Below are 14,304 nucleotides of genomic sequence, written 5' to 3' on the forward strand. Positions count from 1 at the left end.
AAGGACAGTGATGGCTCCCATGTCCACAAGAAGTGCCTCAGGCCCTGGACTCTTATCAGGGGGAGGAGGCCATGCCACTGTCTTATATGACTCCGTTCTTCCTGGTCTTTGCCCACTTAGCTTAGGGGCCAGAGCCTGGTACAACCAAGGCCCAGGCCATAGACCAGAGCCCAGAAGAGCATTGTTTTGCTCTGTCCTAGAGATCCGGGAGACTCTCATGTGCAGAGCACTAACAAGGGTATGAATGGCTCCTTGCATGCCTTCTTCATACCTCACAGGATCAAGGCCATCCAGAGTGAACAGTCCACTCAGGGAATATTGACTGAGGACATCCTGTGGGCTCAGCACTGTGATGAGCCCTTTAGGGTAGAAGATGCAGCTCAGCCCTTGGGGACTCACCACTAGGGATGAAAAGTAAGTTTCACCCATAAAACCCCAAGGGAGCAGTCAGAGAATTCAAAAGCAAATGCAGAGCTGTGGGTTAAGAGCCATTAGAGTTGCAGAGAATCTACAATAGAAGAAAATAAGCAGTCTGGAAGCCTTTATGGAGAAAGTAGGTGTTGAGTTTGACCTTGATGGATCATGGCAATATTTGAAGGGTCTCAGTGAGGTATAGAAAGTGTTCTATAATGTCAACTTTATATTTAAAGAAAATACTACTGGGGCAATTGGGTGGGTTAGTCGGTTAAGCATCTGATTCTTTCGGCTCAGGTCATGATCTCACAGTTTTATGAGTTTGAGCACCACATCAGGCTCTGCGCTCACAGTGTGGAGCCTGCTTGGGATTCTCTTTCTCTCTTCTCTCTCTGCACCTTCCCCACTCACACTGTCTCTGTCTCTCTCAAAATAAATAAACTTTAAAAAAAGCAAAAAAAAAAAAAAAAGAGAGAGAGACAGAGACAGAGACAGAGACAGAGACGGAGAGACAGAATACTACTTGTGGCTCCAAGGGCTTTGGACAAGGTAGAACATTCACCAGCCCTATCCCAACCATAGTCATTCAACAAACATAAACTTAATATCTTTTGTGTGCCAGGCCTCATCCTGAGCACTAAGAACAAGGTAATGAATCAGTCAAAATTCCTGTCCTCAAGGAGTTCTCAGGCTATTGGAGAACACTGATAACTTAAATAGACAGTTACAGTATAGTGGAAAGTGCTTTGTTCATTCATCAATTGAAAGATGGTTATGCTAACTGCATTGCTACATGGTATTACATGGTATTACATTGCATACCATGGTATTACATTGTATACCATGGTATTAAATTAGTGCAATGGAACTCTCCCACATCTTCAGTCAAGCAGTGGCATGTATTTTCCCCATCCTTTGTTTCTCGCTAACTTTGTGATTGATTTGCTTTGACAAATAGCAAGTGGCAGAAGTGACATTGTGCCACTTTTGAGTCTAGGCCTCAGGAGACTTTGCAGCTTCCTCTTTCACGTTCTTGGAATGCAGTGTCACTACATAAGGAGCCTAGGCTAGCCAGCTGGAAGATGAGACTATGTAGAAGATATATGAGCTCTCCACTGAGGTCCCCTAGAGCAACCAGCTCCCAGTTGAGGGACCAGATGAGTGAAACTACATGAGTGGCCCCAGGTGAGATCAACTAGGGGAGAATCACTAGCTAAGCCCAAAGTGCCAATTCACAGAATCATGAGCAAATAAATGGTTATTGTTTTAAGCCATTTGTTTTGGGGTACTTCGTTACATAGCAAGAGATTACTAATACAGGTCTTTTCACATATTTTGTCACAATTGTGAACATGTGTATACGTCTTCTCCATTGGTCTGTGAGCTCCTCCTTAGAGGAAAAAAACTGTCTTTGTGCTGAATATCTTCCGTTTACCACTCCAGATCCACTCTCTTCCCTTCTCCACCTTGCTCTGTACCTTAAGAGGGTTACACAAAGAGGCTAGGTTGCTCTCTGGAATTTGGTAGGGTCTGGCCAACTGAAGTCCTAGGAGAATACATATTTTCCTAGCTTCCTTCCTGAAGGTTCACCATGGGCCGCATCTCTGGACCAAGGGATGTAATTCCTGTAACAAGGGATATAATTCCAATCAGGTAGCCCTTACAATAGCTTTCTTTGTCTCCAGATTCTAGTAATTACTCCCACCCTCGCTCCTTTAGGCCTAAGGGTAGTTACCAATGCCCTAACACGACTTACCCTGGAGTATTTCCCTATTCCTTGTCCCTCTATTAAATAATCTCTTTATTAAACTCTTCTCAAAGGGCTCCTGGGTGACTCAGTCGGTTGACCGTCTGACTCTTGATTTCGGCTCAGGTCATGATCTCACGGTTCATGAGATCCAGCTCCGCAGTGGGCTCTGCACTGAGTGTGGAGACGGCTTAAGATTCTCTCTCTCTCTCCCTCTGCCCTTCTCCCCCTCTCATGCTGTTTCTCTCTCTCTAATATATATATAGTGTATATATATATATTATATATATGTATATATTATACATATATATATTACATACACACACACACACACACACACACACACATACATACATATATATAAACCCTTTTCAGATTACCCAGTTTGAGAATGCCATCTATTTCCTTCTGACACCCTGAATGATACTGTCTTATTCCTTAATCTATCCCCAGCTGCCACTTAATTCACAGTATATACTCAATAAATGTCATTTGGTGGAGGAATGTCATTTGGAATGGAGATTCCAAGGAATTTGCTGTTAAAGTTATACTTTGATCAGAAAGACTAGGGTCTGGATCCTGATCCTGTGGCTTCCTTAGATGTATGGTCTTCAACAAATTTCTTCACTTCTCCAGAAGAGTCTGTTTCCTTATGTGTTAAATTTGGATAACAAATACCAACATTGCTGCTCAGTTTATAGATAATGTTTGTAAAATGTTTGGCTCACAGTAAATGATAAATAGGATTCTGGTGAGGAGGTAGGAAGGATTTCATAGCCATTTTCCTACTTCATTCTCATTACACCACTATGAAGATTATCTATCTATCTATCTATCTATCTACCAATCTATCTATTTACCTATCTAAGCAAATGACGACCAGGGAAGGAAAACAACCTGCGGAAGGCCACACACTGAGCTGGAGATAGTCAGAATTTGAATCCAGGTTTCTGACTCTTGGTTCAGTGTTTGTTTTGCCATACCAGGTGAAGGATGAGGAAGAGGCATGGCCTCAACACACCTCTCCAGTAAGCCAACTGGGAAAGAAAAAAATAAAGTGGGACCTCTCAGGAGAAGCTGACAGGGACCACCTGCCTCACCCTCTTCTTCAACAGAACTTCCTGAGTTTTTCCAAGAAAAGGTCTCAGTCCAGCTGCATACCTCACTGCTCAGTAGGAAACTTGAGAATGAAATCATCCTTCTGGAGGCAGGATGAGGAAAAGTCATACTTGGCTGGGAAGCCCTCCTCCAACAAGGCTTCCAGAACACTCCAGGCCTCAGTGAGTGAGCACTTCTGTGAGCTATCACAGTACCTGCCACAGAGTAGGTGCTCTTTAAACCCTGTGGAACAAAAGAATGAATGTGTCCATCTGCATAAATGCTCATTCTGATGTAGGAAACAAAGGCAAAAGAAAAGAAATTTCCTTACAACTTACAGCCCACTGACAAGTCCTTGAGACAGGCAGAGGACATTCCTCTAGAAGTTCAGCTGCCTCCATTTGACAATTTGCTAAGGGCAAAAAGGCAATCATAGGCTGACCCCCCAGGATCCTATGAGTCTACTTGAAACATAGAAATTCCTTTGGAAACTTCCTTTATCTCCACCCCACAAGATGCATGTTGGCAAACATACTCCAAGCATATGGCCCACTCATATACATCTGAAGAGTCTCATAACTGAGGTTTTACTAAACGATAATAAATGACCTTTTCCTAACAATAGCTAGCTGCCTCAGGGTCCTGGAAAATTTGTTTCCAAAATACCTTTGAGGCTTGGGCTGTTCCTAACCCCCTCCCAACTTGAAAGTATATAATCAGCCACTCCTCATGACCCCAGTGCAACTCTTTCTGCCCATGGGTCCTGTCCCTGTGCTTTAACAAAACCATCTTTTTGCACCAAAATCATCTCAAGAATTCTTTCTTGGCCGTCAGCTCCAAATCCCAACATTTCTCTACATCAGTTCCACAAATACCAGTGCTCACCCCACATTTGTTGGGGTGGGGGATTCAGAGACAAATCAGACAATGTGTGGGCCACATGGTGGTCCCATGTGGGATCAGATCACATGATCCTCATCTTAGCATTCACCATCTCCGGTGTGTTTGCTAATAGTTTCATTGAAAATGTCAGAGCTCAAAGGGCCCTCTGAGACCTATTCCTATCAGCTGTCTCATTATACAACCGGGAAAACCAAGGTTCAGAGAAACAATGTTCTGGTACAGAGAAGGGCACCGATTAGAGGTCAGGACAGCTGGGTTCAAACGCGGGCCCTGCCAGTGACTTGCTGGCTACGCTCGTCCTCTCCCTGGGCCTTGTTCTCCAAGTCTGACAACAGGGGGCAAGAATCACCGCGCAGCCCTCGCTGAGGGCAGTTCCAGGGCCGAGACGTGTATCTCGGCGGCCTTCCTCCGGAGCGGAGGGAGCTTCCTTTGTGAAACGTTCATTTTCAAAACCTCCAGCCGAGGGTTCCCAAGCCCCGCCTTCCCTCAAGGCTGCTGTGCGTTACCATGGAGACCGTAAGCCCCTCACAGCTCCCTGCTGTTCTGAACCCCTCCCCCTTCTCCATCTCTCTCAGCTCTTTCTTCTGTGGCTGCAGATCTCCCCCCTAACTCGCCTCCGGGCTGATAAGCCCGAACTTCCCCAGGACAGGAATTATTATCCCCGTTTGAAATCGGGGAAAACTGAGACCCAGAGAAGGGGAGAGACCTGCCCCAGGCTACCCACAGCCTTTTAGTGGCAGAATCCCAAACACACTTCATTTCCTGCACGGGGCGCACCTTGACCTCACCACAACCACCCCTCCTATCCAGAGAGTCCTGTTGTTCCTTTTTCCTTCTTTCTGCATTTTTGGTAGTTTAACTTTCTATTCTAAGAAATTCAGAACATGTTCTGACTAAACCTGGAGTGACGTGAAGTTCAGTCTTTACATTGGTGACTTCAAATCTATTCTTGGGTAAGCTGTTGAAGTCCTTGGTGAACTGAAATAGTGCTAGATGATAAAACCTGCCAACAAGCTACTGCAGAATGTACCCGCCCTGACTATGCAGATGCAACAAAAGAGCATCACATCTTAGAGCCTTGCGATTTTCCAGAATGCATTAAGAAAGCCAGTACAGGACCATGCAGAGTTTACACAACAAACACCTGAGAATTTTGACACATTCTGCCAAGTAGTTAAGTGCTCCTATAACTTTTAAAAATTTTTTTTTTCAACGTTTATTTATTTTTGGGACAGAGAGAGACAGAGCATGAACGGGGGAGGGGCAGAGAGAGAGGGAGACACAGAATCGGAAACAGGCTCCAGGCTCTGAGCCATCAGCCCAGAGCCTGACGTGGGGCTTGAACTCCTGGACCGCGAGATCGTGACCTGGTTGAAGTCGGATGCCCAACCGACTGCGCCACCCAGGCGCCCCAAGTGCTCCTATAACTTTAACAGACAAGGGTATCAAAACCTTGGCATATGGAAAAGAGAATTCATCCTGCAAAGCTGAGTTCCAGTCCCAACCTGCTCATTTTGATCTTGTGCACATTACTCAACCTGAAAGAATACCACTCCCTCCTGTGTGATGGCTGTGCTGATGTGAAAGGACTTGGGAAGGTGTGATAAGCTAAGCTCACCAGATGTGTTATTTATTGTTATTAAATGAAGGCTGAAGAAGGATCGCCTAAATTTTTTCCCAAGGGCCTCCAACTTTCAGATTGTTAGATTCTGAACTTTTCCATGATTAACATGTGTGATACTAAAGGTCTATGATTCTAGAATCCTGAGCCTGATTCTAATCCCAGAACCCTGTGAGTCTGACATTCTCTGATTCCATGCAGGTGTGAAGGCAAGGTCTGAAGCCAGGCAGGGTGAAGACCCAGGTCAGCATTCTAGGCCCCTGGGGAGGAGCAGCTGTCCTTGCTGTCCAGTGTCTGGGCTCACCCACGGAACCACAGCCTAATTCCCCTCAGACCTGTCTTCAGCTTATCATCCTTCCTCCAGCCAACTTTCCTTGGGGCCTCATCACCTGTATGATCCATATTCATCACACATATTTTTCCATTAGGTCCAATTAAACCACTTTGCCAACACTGCAGGAATCAAGACTTCCCTCAATTAGTAGGCCCGGCAGAAGAGGCCCCAATCTAGGATGGTTCCACCTGTAGCCCCCCTTACCCCATACCCCAAGCACCATCCCCCCTACTCCCTCACACCCATTAGCATGTAGCTACAGGAGCATTCCTTTCTGCAGGTTCTGGTACATGGTGTTCCTCTCTGATGGCCTCACAGGCAGCTGGCTGCTGACTCACCCCAGGTGGCTAATGCACCAGGTTCCCATGTAGTCCGATGGGGCTGCTTCACTAGGTGCACAGCATGGGTACATGTGAGCTTATATATGTGGACACCACAAGGATACCAGCTCTGGGCCGCAGACGTGAGATCCGGCTCCCAGGCCACTACTGATAATAGGGTTACATTAAGCTAACACCTTCCTCTTTGTCTAAAGAGAGTATTATGGCCCTGTGGGCCTCACAGGGTGTTTTGAAGCTTCTGAACAAATGTATCAACAATAAATTGTTCAAGAATTACATGCTGTGCTGTAAACTGATATCTAAATACAATGTGCTACAAAGATGTTCATGGTTAGCCCCATACAAGCACCACTGCCTAGCTATGTGACCTCAGGCAGATCATTTTACTTCTCTGAACCTTAGTTTCTGTGTGTGTGTTTTTGTGTGTGTGTGGTTTTTTTGAGTGCTTAGTATATAATGGGCATTGTGTCTGGCATGCTACATGGTTTACTCTATATCAGTCAGGATTCTCAGTTGCAAACAACTGAAACCATCCCTGGCAAACCTAAGCAAAAAGGAGCTTTATTGGAAGGCTGTTGGATGGTTCACTGAAATGATGAGGAGACTAGAGAGCCAGATAGAATTCAGGGGTAACTGGGCATAGCCAAAGTCCTCCACAGGAACTGTTTAGGACAGACTTCACCTCATGCTACTTGCCACTTGCTGCTCACCATGGCACTACTGGGCTCTTGTCCTCACCTCAGCCTCCCAACATAATCTCTGTCCTCACCCCTCTGCCTAACTCCCACCAGACTCAAGGCTCAGGTGAGGGCATCAGCTTGGCTCAGTCCAGACCCACATGGGTCAGGGGAAGAGTTGCTGCCCCCTTCAGCTTCTGTATAGCTTGGAATTCCTCCAAACAGACAAAAGTATCTGGATGTTGGGCAGCCAAAAACATCCAATGTCCACTAAAGCCTTTAGCAATCTTTTTTCAAAAAATTTTTTTAATGTTTATTTTTGAGAGAGAGACAGAGTGTGAGTGGGGGAAGGGCAGGGAGAGAGGGAGACACGGAATCCAAAGCAGGCTTCAGGCTCTGAGTTGTCAGCACAGAGCCAATGTGGGGCTTGAACCCACAAACCGCAAGATCATGACCTGAGCTGAAGTTGGATGCCCAACCAACTGAGCCACACAGGCGCCTCAAGCCTTTAGCAATCTTGGAATCAGGTAATATTACATTTTACAGAGACTTTGTCTCTGAAGGGTTTATTTACTGGTCACCCAGCAGGTCACTAACACTCACCTTGCAGGAATGGAATAAAAAGAATGGATGTAGGTAGTCAGGAAATATTAACTCCCTTTTCCCCCTGAGTAGTAGCTATTGCTGGGAAATGTTTGCTCAGCCATGGGGAAGGCTTTCAAAGACTTGTTCATATTCCCTAGGATTCTGGAGTTGGCCACTAACAACACTCACAATTGTAGTTTACCCCAAGAGACGGACTCCAGTGTAGACAGATTATCATCACCATCATCATCATATTGCCTTTATTTAGTTCATGGGAGCCTCACAAAACCCTGTGAGTTAGGTATTACTTCAGTTTACCAAAATGAGAACACAGGGCCTCAGAGAGGTTTAGTGACTGTTCCAAGCTCAGAACTTGTGACTTCCAAAACAAGTCAGAGCCCAAATCATATCCAGGTCTCCTGTTCCCAGGGTCTGCTCTAACACATGGCCTTTATTTCAAAGGAGCAAGCTGAAAGCAGGACATTCAAGATTCAATACAGACACAAATGCCAAGGCAGGAAGAGGCCTCAAGACTCTGCAACCCTTCTCCCTTTTTATTGATGGGAAAGCTGAGGCCCAGAGAGAGGAGGTGCCCTGCCCAACCTCACACAGCACTGTCTATCAAGCCTCTGTACAAGAGCCAGGGTTTGAATATAGTTGTCTTGCCTCCCAGTTTAGTGAGCTTTGCTCACACCATTACGGAGCTCATTTTAAACTTGAGGTAACTAAAATGGACAGAAGGGTAGTTAAATGGCGCACTCAGCTGTTGGGATAAGGCTTAGGTGTGGGCCCAGAAAAAAGCAGCAGGATGGCTGAGAAGTAGGAGGCTTTGAACCTTCAGAAAATCCTGTTCTCTCATAACCAGGAAATGTCTCCAAACATTGAGAGCCAGTTATCTCATCCTGGTTGGAACTGATTGACACAGACTTAAATTTGTGGGTTATTAGAATAGTTGGAGAGAGGGATCTGAAGGCAATTAGATTAGACCTGGACAAGATCAAACTTGTGTGGCCCAAAGAGCTGGACAGTCTGTGATCATTAGCGCCTTCATCTAAGGCCCACACCTAGACACTGGGAAATTTCCATGTGCCTTGGCCCTTGAGGCAGACTTCCCTCCACACAGATGCCCCTCCTCCTACCCCTCCTGATTTCATCTAGAGTCAGCTCAGATAGCATTTCCCTAGGAAAAATTTTTGATTCTCACGCTGGGTTGGAACCTACTCTGGTCTCCTGCAGCCCCTACAGCTTTCCTATGTATGGTACATCAGTGACCACACTGGGTTGTCATTGAATATGCCCCTGTCTCCTGCATTAGAGACTGTTAACTCCAGGTTATGGAAAAGTCTGCCGCAGAGAAGAGTCAGCAAATGTTAGCTAACTGAATGAATGGATGGAGAAAAAGGAGGAGAGAACACCCAGGAACGCAGCCCTCTCCCCAGTTCCTCTTCTATTCCCACTCTAAACTCCAGGCCGAGGGATATCAGTCTCTGTTCCATCCCAACTCCTGGATTTGGCCTTTGGATCTAGTTTCTTTGATAATGAAGCCTCAACTCTCCCCCAACTAACTCTGACCTGGCTTCCCCTGCTCCTGACCGACTACAAGGATCCTGAGTTGCCTTCAGTCTAATGTCCCCAGAAGGTGAACTCCAGTAGTGAGAGCCCCATCTGCAGGCAGCTTGCTGGCCAGCAGCTTAGTCAGGCTACCCTAGAAGAAAGGACATACAGTAGCCACAGGCTGGCATGGTCTCTGTGCAGGCCCTGACATCTCAGTGTGAAGCTGACAGAAGCCCAAGAGCCAGCCAGATGCCCATAAGTGAGAAGCTCTAGCAGCCAACTAGGTCTTTATTGGGCCCTTATAGGCCACTAAGCTGGGGATATGGGAATCAGAGTCTGAATCAGAGGCTCAACACTGAGGTAAAACTAAGCAAGAAGGATGCCAGGACATCTAGAAGGCGGTGTTTTAGGGACCCAGCGACATCAACATTCCAGAACATACTAATATTCTAACACACGGATGTTCCAGCACACTACATTCTGTCACCTTGCCATTCCCTATGGGTGACATTCCACCCCCCTGCAACATTCCTCTCTCTGCCATTCCAACATTCTGCTCCACCAACATTCCTCCATACCAGCACTCCAACATTTTCAAATACCAGCACCACAACTGGAACTTTCAATCCTCCAACTTCCTTCTACTATAACCATTTATTTGTCTCTTGGTTCACTTACACCACTGGCTCTTAAAATTTTGGAGAACACAAACTCTTTTAAGAAATTTCTTAAAATCTCTGGCTCCTTCTTCCCCAGGAAAAAAATGTATACATACATATCATTTTGTGTATCATTTCAGATTTTCAATAACCCTCAGCAGGATCCATGGACTCTAAGCTAAGAACTGCTTAATTTTACCCTGCCTTAATCCAGAAAGACATTTAAAATAAAACAAGATCTAAGTTTAAGATAGGATAAGACTGAAAAAAAAAACAAACAAACATGGTAGGGACAAAGCGGAGCCTGGAATGATGCAAAAAGTGCAGAACATAGTGACCTACAACAGCTAAATTTGTATCCCGCATATTTAGCTCTAAGACTTCCAGCAGCCAAGGCAAAAAGGGAAACCTGTTCACTTACACAGTTCACAGTGTTCATGAGATAAAAACAAACCACTTACTCTTTAGGGGACATACAACTATTCTTGGTATGAAGACCAGACAAGAGTTTCTCCTGAGATCCTCCTAAAGAATGATGTAATGGACCATGGCCTCAACAGGGCTCCCTCACAATAGACCCAGAGATGTGTTCTGTAGTAGAGTGACCAACTCATCCCAGTTGGCCTGGCACTTTCTCAGTTTTAACACTGAAAGTCTTGTGCCCCATGAGCCTCTTTGGTCCCAGACAAACTGAGATGGTTGATTACCTTATTTGTGAGCTATTGGTCAGTCAGAGATTACCTATGGTAAGATTCTAAAGTAGCATGTATAATTAAAATTATCCTTGGAGGGGCACCTGGGTGACTCAGTCGGTTGAGTGTCCGACTCTCGATTTCGGCTCAGGTCATGATCCCAGGATTGCGGGATTGCTGAGCGTGAAGCCTGCTTAAGATTCTCTTTTTCCCTCTGCCCCTCTCCCCCACTCACTTTCTTTCTCTTTCTCAAATAAAATATTAAAAATAAATAAAATATATAAATAAAATAAATATAAGATAATATATAAAATAATTAAATAAATATAAAAAATAAATAAAATTATCCTTGGAAAGCCTTACATTCATTCAAGAAGTAAAGTACAGAACCCACCTCTCAACAGCACAGCCAATTATCCCCTAGCAACAGAAAAGACTGCTGTTTCTTTGGTGGTGTATCTGAAGAGACTGCCTTGCCTTAAACACTGGAATCACACATACAGTGTGGCAAAATGAGCACACACCAAGGATTTTATGAGGCATGTAAGAGCTGATACCAATGGAAGGAACAACAGATTTACCTCTCCCCTAACACACTCTTCTGGGGAATATGCTGAGTGAATGAATTAATATTTAATATGTTATTGGTCCTTCTCTTCCCATCTGTCTCTTTTCACTCACAAGTAAAATTGAATTTCTGTAAGTCAAAAAAATAGTACCTATCCCATAGGGTTGTTGTGAGAATTAAGGGTTAATATTCATAGAACACTTGAAAGAGTACCTGGCACAGAGTGTTTGCTCTAATTGCTGTTAAATATAGGTATGCTGGCACTCCACTGTATGTCCTACAGCAATCCTGGCTATAAGCTGATAGCAATTTGGGAAAGATATTCTCTGGCAGGGGTGAGGGTTAGGACCCCAGCCCTCTGTAGTTCCAATTTCATTGAAGGCATACCTTCTAAACTTCTAGAGTTGCTAAGAGACTGCCCGTCTTCAGATAGTTCTTCCCAAGCACTGGATCTGAGTCTGAGGTCGTAAGTGTGAGTGGCCGTGAACATACCCTGCTGAGGGTTTTCCTCTCTCAGTCCACTCCTTGGTTTAGAGGATCCCCACACACCAGCTAGAGAGTAACAGCTCACAAGCTCCCTCAGTGTCCAGACTGTACATGCCTCCCATGCAGTCTGCCCTGCCGTTGGGGGTAGCCCTGCCCAGCTGGGGTCTGTGCAGAGGCCTGGCATGAGTACTGAGCTGTTTGCCACACAGACCAATGAATCGCTGAATGTGAAAACACTGTGCACTGTGAAGTGCTCTGCAGGTGTGAGAGACCAGGATTAGTATACAGTGGTACTGGGTTCAGAGTCCAGAGAGATGATGAGACTGGAGCCTGAGTAGTGCCCACAGGATGAAAGGAGGAAGCAGGGGCGCCTGGGTGGCGCAGTCGGTTAAGCGTCCGACTTCAGCCAGGTCACGATCTCGCGGTCCGTGAGTTCGAGCCCCACGTCGGGCTCTGGGCTGATGGCTCACAGCCTGGAGCCTGTTTCCGATTCTGTGTCTCCCTTTCTCTCTGCCCCTCCCCCGTTCATGCTCTGTCTCTCTCTGTCCCAAAAATAAATAAACGTTGAAAAATTAAAAAAAAAAAAAAAAAAAAAAAAAAAGGAGGAAGCAAACAGCAATTATTTCAGAAGGCTTGGAGGGAGACACACTTGATACTTAACTATGCTAAGGCCAACAATCGGTAAGAAATCCCAAGCAGTAGGGTTCCTGAATCCTTCTCCAGGCAGAGTGCACATTTCCCTGAGAATCTCAGAGAAAAAAAAAATAATAAATACTTGATTAGTTTACCAAAAACTCACCAGATGCCTACTCTGGTCTATGCACTGGGCATAATGGTCACCATGTCTGACCTAACTCCTAAGGGGGGGTTCTCCTTGAAACTTCCTTGACAGTTGTTGGCTCCACCACTTACCAACTCTGTAGTCAGCAAGCCATCTACCTCTTCTAAGGTTCAGTTTATTTATCTGTTAAATGAAAATAATGCTGAACAATACCTATACCACAGGATTATGCTGGCCATTAAATAAAACAATAAACACATACAGTGCTTAGCATACGTCCCATACTGTTCTAAGTGTTTTCCACATGTAAACTCATTTAATAAAAATAACTGCAGGAGGTAGGTACCATTTTTATCCCCATTTTCCAGTTGATGAAAAGAAGGCACAAAGATGTCAAGTAATTTGCCCCAGATCATACAGCCCATCAGTGGTGGAGCCAGAAGTGAACCCAGGCAGTACATCTCCAGAGCCTGTGTTCTTGACTACTCTGCTAGCCTTCTTCTTCTTCTTTTTTTTTTTTTTTTTCCCAATAAGCTCTATGCTTAGTTTGGGGTTTGAACTCATGACCCTAATATCAAGAGTGTATGCTCTACTGACTGAGCCAGGCAGGAGCCCTGATCCCTCACATTTTCAATGAAGTACTTAGCATAACTCCTTGTACATAGTAAGTACTCAGTTGATGTTAGCTGCCATTATTATGATATTTTTTACATCTTTAATGAGGTATATTTTAAGCATTATGATTATATTTTGACTTAATATTAGGAAACACTTTCTCTCACTGAGCTGAAATCCCCCTCAGAACATGCCCCTAGAATCTCCTGAAAGCCTGTCTTCTTCCTTGCCCCATTCCAGTCTCTTAGAGATTTTCATTCACAGGCCAGACCTGCATGATGGGGCTTGGTCCGGCCTCATTCCTGTCTGTTGATGACTCAGTCATTGGCCCATAGGGGTCGATAAGCTTCTGACAATTCCAGGACAATTGCAGGTTGGGGGCTGCTGCTTCCCACCCCAGAGCACAGCACCTACATAAAGAAACCACATAATCTGTAGGACCCAGTGAAATTAAAATGAAAATGCAGAGGTCCTTGTTAAGAAATTATTAAGAATTTTAAGGCAGTGACAGTAGAGAATTAAACCAAGCATAAGGTTCTATGAAAATGCACAGGTGGCACATTCATGAAACTGGCCCCGAGCAGCATCTTCTAACTATGGCTCTTCACCACCCCACCCCACCTTCAGCCCATCCTGCCACGCACACAAGAAGCTGAGCCTGGAAAGCTCCTGGCACACCTGAGAAACACAGGAAGCATTTGGCACCAAGAGTTAAAGCCCACTTGAGCTCTGGAATCCATCAATTAGCTATAAGTCTACCTTGAACTTTACTGGCTGTAAGATTCAATCTGCCCACTTCCCCACTGGCTCCCTTTGTCAGAGGCAGCCCTATGGATTTAGTGGATAACAGTACAAATACCAGATTAGGTGCTGGGGACCTATCATAATCTTGCTGGGCAACTGACGGCACTTCATATCCTCTCCAGTCTGTTTTCTTGTGTATTAAATGAAATGGTTGAATTCAGTATCAAATTAAATGTTATTTTACTGAGCACTGACCAGGCATGTTCACATCATAATGATATCATTAAATTGAGCACTTATTTACCAGGCACCATTACCAGACTCATTACACCTTTGTACATTCCTTGGTTTAACCCTCACAACAATCTAATGAGATATTTTTCAGAACTCTAGAATTTAAACTTGACAGGGGTAATGATTTTTGTCTTTTTTTTTCTACAATGTATCCCCAACTACTAGAATAATGCCTGGCACACAGTAGGTGT

The sequence above is a fragment of the Lynx canadensis genome, chromosome C1 (genome assembly GCF_007474595.2).
Source record: "Lynx canadensis isolate LIC74 chromosome C1, mLynCan4.pri.v2, whole genome shotgun sequence".
NCBI classification, from domain to species: Eukaryota; Metazoa; Chordata; class Mammalia; order Carnivora; family Felidae; genus Lynx; species Lynx canadensis.